Source organism: Xenopus laevis, chromosome 4S (genome assembly GCF_017654675.1).
Source record: "Xenopus laevis strain J_2021 chromosome 4S, Xenopus_laevis_v10.1, whole genome shotgun sequence".
NCBI lineage: Eukaryota > Metazoa > Chordata > Amphibia > Anura > Pipidae > Xenopus > Xenopus laevis.
This window is the reverse complement of record NC_054378.1, coordinates 23245770-23259022: the sequence shown is the minus strand read 5'-3', so window position 1 is coordinate 23259022 and position 13253 is coordinate 23245770. Positions and strand designations below refer to the sequence as shown.

At 45.8% G+C, this 13253-nt stretch overlaps 1 protein-coding gene across 5 annotated transcripts in view; it reads left to right on the top strand.

Moving 5' to 3' along the window:
* LOC108715325 (potassium voltage-gated channel subfamily C member 1) overlaps positions 1–13253 on the top strand; it is a 36318-nt gene that overhangs the window by 2661 nt on the left and 20404 nt on the right. The window lies entirely within an intron of this gene.

The following is a 13253-nucleotide window of genomic DNA, read 5'->3' as shown; positions in this document are numbered from 1 at the left end:
GGGATGCCTGGGTGCAGAAATCCTGCATAGGGCAAAGTGGGTCTTGTAACAGGTTGAGAATGTTGATACAATAATAATGAGCTGATATACGATATATGTTATTGAATAAAAGGCAATTATTACCCCCCCCCCAGTGAAAAGCATGAGGTAGATGGCTACTGTGATTGCTATATGGTAGTTCGACCCCATGCCCTGGAAGAGGAGGACACTATCACTTTAAGAAGAGGAAGATTAGGGATTAATATATGATTAATTTGTGGGAATAATTGGGGCATTAAATGTGGCTAATGCTCAAAGCCATCAGCTTCATGTGCCCAGTGCTTGGGTCTGACCTGAGCCCAAATCAACCTTCTCTGAGGTAACGCTGAGCCTCAACCACCTGCGCTGGGAGGTGAAGACCTGCCTGGCTAGAGACAATTGGAGGGGGGGGGGTGTAGGTCCAGCATTATTTGCCCTTGACAAAAAGCACAAAAGGTACACAACAATGCACAACTTGCCCGTACATTTCTATGACTCTGCCCTAAGGGAAAAGATGAACAATTTGCCCTTTATTTATATGGAAGGAGCAGATAATTTCTATGCAAGGGGGCAAATCCGTGAATCCCAGATTATCCTTCAGGGATCTTCCTCCTTTTCCTAGAAGTGCAATGTAGCAGTATTGTCTCTCCCTATGAGCAGACACCAGCAGCACCCAGTTCACATGCACCCCTTCTTAAATTCACTTTCACTAGCAATGGGTTACCTGCAGGCTTCATATGTTGTTACATTGTAGGGGTGCTGGGAGTTGCATCTAGACCCTGGGGCAGGGGAGCATGTCTGTTGACAGTGCCCGTCATGGAGTCAGAGCATGTCATGAGGTGCAAGGGCCCAGTGGGGATTGGTGGCTGTGCTTTCCTAGAAGTCACTTATCTGTCTGTGGAACAAGGGGCACAGGAGTTGTAGTTATAGTGAGAGGAAATCCAGTGGGATAATAAGCTGAACCCATTGGAATGAGCCCCCCTCCTATCTGGCAGTGATTGTGTTACAGGTAATTATCACCTGTGAATAGAAGTGTCACACCCCAGTGCCCTTATATGATCTGCCACCATCAGGGCCCGGGCCAAGGTTTTTGGCACCCTAGGCAAGGGCTTCAATCATGCCCCCCAATTTACAATTCATATTGCCCCCATTTATACCTGTGCCAATAGCAGTCAATCCCTCAGATTGCCCCCAATCTGTACCTGTGCCAGTATAAAACAAAATATCCATCACATTGTCACCCCCAATTTGTACCTATGCCAGCGGCAGCCAAAAAAATCCATCATATTGCCCCTTATTTGTACCTGTGCAAGCAGGAGCAAAACACCCATCACATTCCCCCTAAATTCCCCTTAAAAGTGCGCCCCCCATGATTGCGCCCTAGGCGGGCGCCTACTCTGGCTACCCCTGGTTCCCACCCTAGCCACCATGTACCCACCCCCGTACTACTGAGCGCCTGCTCCTGTATGGGGGCACAGGCTGGGAAACAGGTTTGGGGTGTTTTGCTTGTTTCTAAGGAGGGGGTCTGTGGGAGAGGATCAATTATTAGTAATAAAAAGACAGCTATGTGGTTGTTCCATATAAGGCAGGAAAATTACCTTGACTTGTTGGTGCTTCCAGAACCAGCAGGGGCGCTCCACCAATGAGGCGAGTTGAGGCACTTGCCTCAGGCGGAAGCGCTCCCTGGTTGCCGCTCCTGGTAACTAAGAGCCGAATTTCCGGTTTTCAACCTGGAAATTTGTCTCTTCTAGTGCAGAGAGCGCAAAAACTAAGGCCGCCTCAGGCGGCAAATTAGGCAGGATCACCCCTGAGAACCAGGTCCCAGTGGGACACACATTTCTGCCAATCAGACCCACAGAATAAGTCATAGTATGAGACTTGAGTCCCAGTTACAGATTGGGGTGTGACTAGGGTGACTGGGGGTTGTGTTGTTTCTGTGTCCCTCCTATAATATCACTGCAGTACTGTATATTCACTACTGACATAAATGGACTGTCGGCAGCCCCCCAAAACTCTAGGATTCTTCTACAGAATTTTGCTTTGGTGAAATTATATATGTCTTGCTCCTGGGCACAGAGTTCTGATTCTCTGTACTTCTTGCTCCTGGGCTGCTCTCTTTCCCATTGTAACACAGGAGTCTGCTCCTGAGTAGAGGAATCCCCAGTACTTCCCCAGGTACAGAGCTATGATTCTTTGTACTTCTTGCTCCTTGGCTGCTCTCTTTCCCATCAGAACAGGAGGCAGCACTATGAACATCCAAGAATCCAGATCAGAGAAACATTTGGGGTCTCTGCGACATCACACGGCCCTAATCGTGGGAAATGGGGGGTTATTGTTTTGAAAGCACTAAAAATAATATTTAGAACTGCACATTAAGTAACTGGAGATAGTCAGGTTCTAGATGCACAGGTCCCTAATACATACTAACTGAGGGCAGCCATGCTTATTGGTCAGGAGCACTCAGAGCTGTGATTGGATAGAATGTCCACTTGGTATATGGCCCCAACGGGAGTTATTGGGGAGAGGGAATAGATTATGGGGTTATTGGGGAGGAGAGATGAAAATACAATATTAGGGGGTTATTAGGGTATTTTGGGATGACAGCAGAGAAGAGAAATTAAATGGACTTTGCAGAATTGCTGGGATAACCAGACACTGGATCTGATTTCCTTTTTCAGGCAGATAATTAAGGTAACATGAGGAACTCCTCCCCCGAAGCCCCTTCTCTGTTGATCTTTATTCTCTTTATAAATAATTTCAGAATTTCAGGATTCCCCTCCCCCATCCCCAAGTGCAGGCCCCTAAACCAGGACAGACCCCCAGCAGTACCACTGGCAGGATATGAGATGATATAAGGGTGGGATTGCGGGGGGAGTGTGCCATAAGCAGATGGTGTACAGCAGCCTGTATTGTGGCTCTGATTTTTAATGAAGGACTCGTATCTCCTTGGGAGCAAACTGACTGTGTTACTGCAGTTTCTATGGAAACAGATCTCTCAAGCGCTCGGCACATGAGCCTCTGTGTAAAAACCTCTGCAAATTAGTATCACATGACCGACACCCCTAACCCTCTCAGCATTAATATTTAGCATTGGGCGAAGAATCCTTGCAATTGCCCTTCCTTAGATTATTGCCAGTGCCATCAGCTTTAACTGTCACTTTACACAGCCAGTGAGCCAGGGAGGAGAAAGTTACAGTAAATGTGCAGTAATGGGCAAGGGATGATACGATTGTGCCCATCCAATAGGTTCCCGGTGTGGGGCAGGAACAGCCAATGAATTCAGCAAATACAGCTATATCTGCCACATACTACAATCTTATATATTCCTACGAGCAAACAGGGGGCTCAGGAAGCGGGGTACCTGGGTCCCATTTTGCCCCCCGGCACTATGGTATTTTTATGTTTTGCCTTGTGTTTGGGGGGTATTTGGGTTCCATACTGCCCCAGGCACTATTTGCATGGGATCTGGATGTTCCCCTTATGTTTGGTGGGTTTTTGGGTTTCATTCTGCCACAAGCACTATTTGCATGGGATCTCGATGTTCCCCTTGTGTCTGGGGGGTATTTGGGTTCCATTCTGCCAAGACACTATCTGCATGAAGTCTAGATGTTCCCCTTGTGTTTGGGGGTATTTGGGTTCCATTCCTCCCCAGGCACTATTTGCATGGGATCTCGATTTTCCCCTTGTGTTTGGGGGTATTTGGGTTCCATTCTGCCCCAGGCACTATTTGCATGGGATCTGGATATTCTCCTTGTTTTTGGAGGGTATTAGGGTCACATTCTGCCCTAGCACTATTTGCATGGGTTCTGTATGTTCCTCTTGTGTTTGGGGGATATTTGGGTTCCATTCTACGCCGGGCACTATTTGTATGGGATCTGGATGTTCCCCTTGTGTTTGGAGGGTATTTGGTATCCATTCTGCCCGAGCACAGACATGGGGCCTGTATTTTCCCCTGTGTGTATAGGGGGAGGAATATTTGGGTTCTATTCTGGGTTCTGAGTCTGCCTGGGCTGGGGGCTTTGGCATATGATATAAGGGGATGGGTCTGGCTGAAGGTGACAGATATGATTGGATGGAGTCTCTGGATAGGTCTGGGACAATCTCATGGTTTGGGTGCATTCCTTTTGGCCAGTATGCTCCAGTGGGGCAGGGGCTGATGGGATAAATAAGCGAATATAAAATCAGGGAGAGAGAATCCATGCTGTGTCAGGAAATGGCGGTGATCGATTTCCCTGTAAGGTAATCACTGTATCCCATAAATATTAAAGGACAAGTAACAGGCAGAAATTGAGTGACTTCAGTACCTTCCAGAATCTCTGTGCTGATGGGCCAGACATGGCTCTCAGGTCACAGGCTGATGGGTGGAAAATATATTTGTGCTTTTGCCCAGAGCTAATTGTGCCTGGGGTGGGGCCAGAAGTGACTGCCTAGATACAAATGCTGGAACAATGATTTGTTTCCATTGCCCCTCTGTCCATTTATCACTACACCATGCACAGCTAAAGATCATTCCATTTGGCTGCATGCTGCAGACTTGGCGGATCCCACAAAGCCATGCACACTGTATCCCAACCAATCAGTAATTTGCCTTTAGGATGTTAAAGGTTTAGGGCATTAAGGGGGTGCGGCTGTGTTTAGCAGTGCTGTATTCATTAGGGATGGACGAGGGAGCCATGAAGATCACCAGAGAATTAATTAATGACTCACTATTTAGGCTTTCCTTCCCCTTTAAATAGTCACAGTTGTTGGATTGTTTTTAATGTATAATGTTAGTTACATAGTTACATAGTTCCCCTTTAAGTAAGAGATAAGCAGTGACTCAGCACTGGACACTGGAGGTATTTCTGCCCAACTGGCCACTGACATCATTGGAGACAAAAATGATTAACTGCCTCGTTAGTCTCTCTCAAGGTCAACAAGCAATTCCCTCGCTGGCTTCCAATTGGCTGATGTGGCTAATGCTCAGGACAAGACTCACTTTCCCATTGCAGAGGGGAGAGTGAACCAACCTTGCACTCTCATTATACCTCAATTATGTCTGAATCTGCTATTGCCTCTAACTTGGGACTCCATTCTATATGATTCCCCCCTGTTGTTATAGGGGAGAACTGTTTGGGTATGTTATAGGGTTTTAGGGCCGCTGGTTTGTGCTAATGGGGTGTAGGGCTGTTGGTGTATGTTATACAGGTGTAGAGCTGTTGGGGTATGTTATTGGGGTGTAAGGCGGTTGGTGTATGTTATAGGGGTATAGAGCTGTTGGTGTATGATATAGGTCATAGAGCTGTTTGGGTATATTATAGGGGTGTAGGGCTGGTTTATGCTATTGGGGTGTCGGGCTGTTAGTGTATGTTACTGGATTATATGCCCATTGGTTATTGGGATGTTACAGACTAATGGGCATTGATAGTTATAATGCACAAAAGTTTGGATCTGGTATATCGGTTTCTGGACCTGAGCATTGGTTCCATGTTGGCACTGGTGGTGCCACTGAATGATATCTGCCAGGCTGCTGAACAAGGGCAAATTTCCGCTGATGAAAGGACACAATATAAATATTTGATAGCAGCAGGTTAATGCTGTGCCAACTCGCAGCCAAGGAAAATGCCAAGTCCTGGACACAAGAGCAAAGCTGCCACGCTCAGACCTTGGGGACAATATCAGAAGGTTATTTTTGGTTCTGCTGGGCACAACTGAGTGACTGGTACAAGTCTTAGGGTGAATGAAGCTCAGTTCCCCTTGAAACGTGCCCTTAGCTGCCCAGTGTCAGTGTCATTTAGTTTCTGCTGTAACACTGAGTCTCTTGGCATATCTAGCTCGGTAATAAGAACATTGTGGGGGTAACACTGTTGTTGAATATTGATAATAACAACAATGTTGGGGACAAATAAATTACTCTCCCATTATGGGGACCCTAATACTGAATTCTAAGTGTTGCTGGAAATGATGGGGGTTTATATGCAGCTTCCCACTGGGGTGGCACTTCCCCTCTTCCCACACATGAACATAAGGAGATCAATGGAAAGTAGCAGGAGCCAGAGCTGTAATGGGCCTAAGTGCTAATGTAAAGCAGTTAATGAAGAGATTACAGTTAGTGCCATATCACCCAACTGTACCACTGCCCAGGGTACCAAGATTAGAAAGAATCAGCCGATCTGCTGCAGGTACAGAGATACGAGAATGTGCCACAGTTATTCCTCATCTCACATTACCTGGGATTCTTCCTACTTATCTTACCATCTTGTGCTACAATTCCTACCTTGACCTGCTGTCCTACTGTTACAATCATGCCCAACTGTGGCCCTGCTGTTTCCATCTTCTCCTACTACCGCCATCTTGCCATTTCTTGCTCTTCTGTTACTATCTTGTTCTAGTGTCACCATTGTGGCCTACTGTCTCCATTTTGTCCTAATGTCTCCATCTTGCCCTTCTGTCTCCATCTTGTCCTACAGTCTCCATCTTGTTCTATTGTCACCATTTTGGCCTACTGTCGCCATCTTGCCCTAATGTCTCCATATTGTCCTACTGTCTCCATGTTGTCCTACTTTCTCCAACTTGTCCTACTCTCTCCATCTTGTCCTACTGTCTCCTTCTTGCCCAACTAGCTCCATATTATCCCACTGTCTCCATATTATCCCACTGTCTCCATCTTGCCTCATTGTCTCCATATTGTTCTACTGTCTCGCTCTTACCCTACTATCTTCATCTCAACATACTGTCTTCATCTTGTTCTACTGGCTGTACTTGCTCTACTGTATCTAGCTTACCCCGCTGTCTCCAATTTGCCCTAACCACCATATTGCCCTACTATACATGCTATCCACTCTTCCAACCTACGGCTCTCCAGCACCACATGTGCAGAGTATCGGTCAGTCACCCCTAATTTTTACAGACACCCTTGATTGATTGATTGTCATTGCATGTCACATGCTTTAACTTTAAGTCTTCAGAATGTCTGATTGAACATTCAGCATTCATTAATGAGATAGAAAGGTAGACTTTTTTGGATTCCCCCCCCCAGCAGTCATAAATTGGGATGCCCAACCCTGAAAACAAGGTTACAGATATAGAACTATTGTAACATAGGCCCTCTTCTATAGTTCCAGGGCCCTAAACAGGCATTCAACCCCAAATGTCACTCTAATTACCCTTCTTGCTGGGACCCCCCTTTCACTGGCTTGGGCCTATGGCATGTAATGTACTATACCTTCATTCACACCCTGCTTTAACTGGTGCCTCGCTGGCAGGAGGGCACAATTGACTGAGCCCTGTGCCCCTGTTCCCACATGCCCTTTGCTGTGTCTCGCCGGTGCATTAGATCAGCATTACACCTCCAGTAACATAAACATTGATTCCAATGAATTCTCCTCCAGCTCCTGATGTGCTTCCCCTAATAACTAGTTACCTGCTGCTCATGTTGTTCAGCTGGGGGCGGAGAGCGAGGGGATTTGAATGGGTTTAAGGAAATGAGCGCCAGGCTGGATGTTAGTGGAACTGATTCTGTGAGACACATTACATTTCATTTCATTCTAATGACAGTTCTTTTTGGCAACTCCTATTAAACTATATCAACCAAGGGCCCTGTGCCCTTACTATACCTACCAGTGTACCAATAACCTCAAGCTCTCCAGATGCTTTTTAATTGAGTTAGTGAGTGGGAGTGAATGAGTTAGTGAGTGGGTGGGAGAGTTAGTGAGTGGGTGGGTGAGAGTGGAAGGATTAAGTATTGGAAATGTGAATGGAAGAAATGGGGTGGGGAACAGCACATTGATGAGTCTCTCAGAAATTACCAAAATCACCTAAATCTCCCCTGTGCTGCACTCAATTGACACCAGGCAGCTGGTGGGTTGTATGAATCAGTAGAAGAGATTCTGCTATTTAGGCAATTAGAATAAAATACCCCTTCAAAATGCACTTTGCTTCTGCCCACTCGAGTAGGAATGGGGCAGCCCGAAACAGAGTAGAGCTAATCTCAGAAATTCCCTTTCCCTGAAAAACCTCTCCAATCCCAGTTCCGCTCCACAGCCCAGAGAAAATTTTAATTAATGTGTCACAGGGCCGGTCCCCTTCCTTTCATTTGGGGAACTGCGCTCCTTGTCAGCCCCGATCAGAACATGTAATTACTTCTTCTTCTTTTCATGACGGCGGCCCTTTAACTGCCCAGCACCGATTAATAAGGAGATGGTATCTCTGAGCATTAGCCCAGCTCATTGGCACAGGCATCACCCGGGCAGATTTAGCCCCCCCCCACTTGTATTACATTTTATTGTACTACATATATATATATGTGTGTGTGTGTGTACGATGTACTGTTTGGCCTTACCCTCCCCCATCCTCCCTCTTTCTTCTCTCCCCTTCTTTATTTCTCCTCTCCATTTGTCTCTCTACTCCCTAATTCCCTTTCCCTTCTCTCCTTCTGTTTCTTATCCCCTCTTCTTTCCTTTTCTCCCCCAACTGTTTGGCCTTACTCTCCCCCATCTTCCTTCTTCTCTCCCCTGCATTATTTCTCCCTCCCATTTGTCTCTCTTCTCCCTAACCCCCTTTCCCTTCTCTTTTTTTGTATCTCATCCCCTCTCCTTTCCTTTTCTCCCCCAACAGTTTGGCCTTACTCTCCCCATCCTCCTTCTTCTCTCCCCTTCTATATTTTTCCTTCCCATTTGTCTCTCTACTCCCTAACCCCCTTTCCCTTCTGTTTTTCTGTCTCTCATCCCCTCTCCATTCCTTTTCTCCCCCAACTGTTTGGCCTTACTCTCCCCCATCCTCCCTCTTCTCTCCCCGTCTATATTTCTCCTTCCAATTTGTCTCTCTACTCCCTAACCCCCTTTCCCTTCTGTTTTTCTGTCTCTCATCCCCTCTCCTTTCATTTTCTCCCCCCAACTGTTTGGCCTTACTCTCTCCCATCCTCCTTCTTCACTCCCCTTCTATATTTCTCCTCTCCCCATTTGTCTCTCTACTCCCTAAACCCCTTTCCCTTCTCTTCTTCTGTCTCTCATCCCTTCTCCTTTCCTTTTCTCCCCCAACTGTTTGGCCTTACTCTGGCCCAACCTCCCTCTTCACTCCTCTTCTATATTTCTCCACCTCGTTTGTCTCTTTGCTCCCTAATCCCCCTTTCCATTCTCTGCTTCTGTCTCTCATCCCCTCTCATTTCCCTTTCTATTCTCCCCCAACTTTTGGCTTTACTCTCCCCATCCTCTCTCTTCTATATTTCTCCTCTCCTCCCCATTTGTAGAATAGAAACATGAACCTTCCTTCCTATTCCCTCTAAGCCTTTGGGTCATTGCTAGAAATGTCCACTCAAAGTTACCCAATGCAGTGAGGGTGGGGGTTGACGTTAGCTTTGCGCAATTAGTGATTAGCTTTATTACATTGCAAGGTGCCCTTTAAACACGGTACCTAGATTTGATCACAGTAACAATTTCTGGCACATATTACCAAGACATGCTTATGATTTATTAATATACTTCTCAATATCCACATTAAAAACTATTAAACTATTAAAAACTATTTAAAAAAGAAACTATTAAAATACTGGTTTCTTTAAAATGGCACACTTTGCTTGGGATCAGTTTAAAGGCATAGCCATATCTGTACTTAACTAAGTTCTACAGTTGTAGTTGACCTTTAGCAACCAGATTTACCCCAATACTTTCCCAAGCTGCCCACCCCAATACTTTCTCGGATCATTGCATCTATGGCCAGCTTAATGCTGCTGAGAAGTGGCAATGTGACAAGAAATAACAGAAATTGAGCCTTGGCAGTTTGGTAGAAAAGGTTAAAACCTGAACCTTAAAGAAAGCCTTGTTGAAGGGCAACAGTGACCTGTTTGTGTGTTGCAGTTTATTACTGGCCAACAGATTAACAGTTAATCTGAAGGTCACTGAGTGTTCTCAAATTTCTCTTGGCAAATGAGTAACAAGGGACGCAGCATGTAGGGATAAGATGTAGGTGCCCACATTGTGTAGGTATTACAGTAAAGGTAGCTGAAGGTTAGAGATAGAGGGCCAATGACTGAAAGTCAATGCAGTTCAAAAATATTCTCCCCCCAAACCATTAGGAACACGTTGGATCCAATGTCTATTGAGGAAGGTTATAACGGGCTCATTGCCTATGCTCAGTATCAGCACTTTTCACCCAGTGGAGGACACAGGAATAATTTGAGTCTTCAAGGCCTGTGTTCAGATAAAGAGCCCCAAACCCATTTGTTGGGCTTTTCAAGCTCCTGCTGAACTGAATTGACAAGGCTGAAGAGAAGAAAGCCAAGAGAGAGAAAAAGCAAAGAGAGGCGAATGACAGATCAACATCCTGCATCAATTTACATCAATTAGTTTCACTGGCTATAGTGCTTTTTGCTGGAAATCTAATCCTTTTCCTCCAAGATGAGACTTCCCCAGAGAAGTCTTTCAAGTGACCTTGAGGCTGCCTGTGGTGTAACATAATAATCCCCTGTCTCTTCCATGACAAACCACTCTGGTTCTTACTCCAGGAATGGCTGGTGGAGAAAAGAAAATGGATATGAGGAAACATGGGCGCTTGTGTCACGTTCGGCACCCTATATCCAGAACCCAAGCTAAGCTCCCTGGTCTCTGCTCTCACTTCTGCCTATAAGGGGCAAGTCAAGAGCACAAATTATTTTAGCCCACTCACCCTAGCCGAATATGCTTATCCACTTCCAAGGTTAAGTAACTGGGATTCTGGGGTGGGGGCTGCTCTGTATGACAGGCTGCCAGAACTGGGAGACTTTACAGAAACATGATAGCCCAGATAGTTTACATTGTAACTTATGAAGTGCTGGGTCCTCTGATCCCCTTTCCATCCCAGGTTTGTGAAGTCTCAGGCCACTAAGGGAAACAAAATGGCAGCTCCATCCCTAGGTATAAATACAGATATACAGCAGAACTATTGGTATGTATAGGAAGAACTTGGGACTGGAGGAAAATGACTTTATGGGACAGTGTGGGAGTGAATGGGACATTGTTGTGATATCCCCCCACACACACAAGACCATTCCCTGCAGCACAGATACAAGAGGCCTAGAGGTAGCTCAGCACCCCCACAATCAATAGAATATGTCATCTCGGCACCAGCTGTTCCCTGGGAAAGGGAAGTGTGCAGAGAAAAGGTGGCTGCTGCAACAAATCAGCTCTCTATGGGGCTGGCGGACGTCCATGTGCATGATTTTTTATTTCCACGGCTTAATTTATAGAGACAAATTACAGAAACTGACAACTGCCCCTTAATAGCATTTCCAGGTGTGGAATCACATGACTGAAGGAAAGACGATAGGCCCGGGTGTAGAATCACATGACTGGAGGAAAGCAGATAGGCCCAGGTGTAGAATATCATGACTGGTGGAAAGCAGACAGACTTAGTTGTAGAATCACATGATTATAAACTATAAGCAATATTTCCAGTGCAATATCTTAGAATATAAGGTACCAGTGAGTGACATCTTCAGTGTGTACACATGGACAATGAGGAACAGCTAAACAAAGGAAACCACTGTGGTTACTCTGACATTATCCCATGTATGTGGTGGGGCAATTGCACTCAACTGGACATACTGTGCTCAGAGCTTGCTGCATCGCACGATCCTATTTCCATCCAGACAACACTGTGCTTTTCCTAATTGGTCCAAGGAGTTTTGCAGATCCATTTCTTTATTAATTAAGATTCAATTAGGCGGAGGATTTACTGGTCTCCATAAACAGCAACATGGGAATTGAATAAATTAAAGTGATGTATTTGGCTTTGGTAAAGCCAGAACCAGTATGTTACTTACAAGGGCCTCTGTTGGGGACACAGGGAGTTGTAGTTCAGAGGGCAAGTGTAAGGCTGCAGACTGTGTAAGTGCAGTATATGTAGAAAGGACGTTTATTGCCCAGGTGTTCATATGACTACCCATAATCCCTAGGGTCAGGGCCACTTTCCTTTTCTGCAAGTATTGTCCCCAAGTATTGTCCTGCTCAGCTCTCATAGCCTTCCTGTTGGGTTATATTCCCATCACAAGACAGGCAGGAGCCTAGCATTGCTGGAATACTGGCTACCAAGGCCTAGGAATGCTGAGGTTTAGTAGGGTTATATCTCCGTAACCATGCGGTGGTCAGACTATCTGTAGTGCCTCCTGCTGGCAAGTGCAATATTGGCCTCTAGTTCCAGAGGAAAGTCCTGGAGGGGGATTTTTCACAGCTGCCTCTCTATCAATGACCTAATTGGGCATTTTGTCTCAGCCTGATTGCTCGTTAGTGTTTCACACTGCCCATAATTGGCTCCCATTCCAACAGCAGCTGCACATGCAGCATTTTAGGGTTTTTATTATCAATGGGAATATCTTTCCTACAGAAAAGGGGCAATATATAACTTGTGTTGGCACTAACCCAATCGCACAATGTGCACCACCTATGCCACCTTGTGCCTCAATCAATGACCCATGGCTCAATGGTAATAGGTGGCCTCTACATACATTACCCATTGCCACTGATGGACCAAATAAAAGGCAATAGGGCTGTAGTGAGCCATAGTGATATGTGCTTAGAATAGAACAGGGGAAGAAAGAGTTAATGTGGAAGATAAGTTGTGGCTGGTTTCGGAGATGAAAGCCCCAGTAGCAGGATACAGAATGGTTAAGGGTTAACGAGGAAGAGAGTTTGTGGCTGGTAGACGAGACTAAAGCCCCAATTCCAGGGGGAATGAAGGGTTAATAAGAAAGATAATTTGTGGTTGGTATAAGAGATTAAAGCCCCAGTAGCAGGGGAGGGAAGGGTTAAGAGGGAAGAGAGTTTGTGATTGGTAGAAGAGATAAAAGTCCCAGTGGCAGGGGAGGGAAGGGTTAAGAGGGAAGAGAGTTTATGGATGGTAGAAGAGATAAAAGCCCCAGTAGCAGGGGAGGGAAGGGTTAAGGGGGAAGAGAGTTTGTGATAGGTAGAATAGATAAAAGCCCCAGTAGCAGGGGAGGGACGGCTTAAGGGGGAAGAGAGTTTGTGATTGGTAGAAGAGATAAAAGCCCAGTAGCAGGGGAGGGAAGGGTTAAGGGGGAAGAGAGTTTGTGATTGGTAGAAGAGATAAAAGCCCCAGTAGCAGGGGAGGGAAGGGTTAAGGGGGAAGAGAGTTTGTGATAGGTAGAATAGATAAAAGCCCCAGTAGCAGGGGAGGGACGGGTTAAGGGGGAAGAGAGTTTGTGATTGGTAGAAGAGATAAAAGCCCCAGTAGCAGGGGATGGAAGGGTTAAGGGGAAAGAGAGT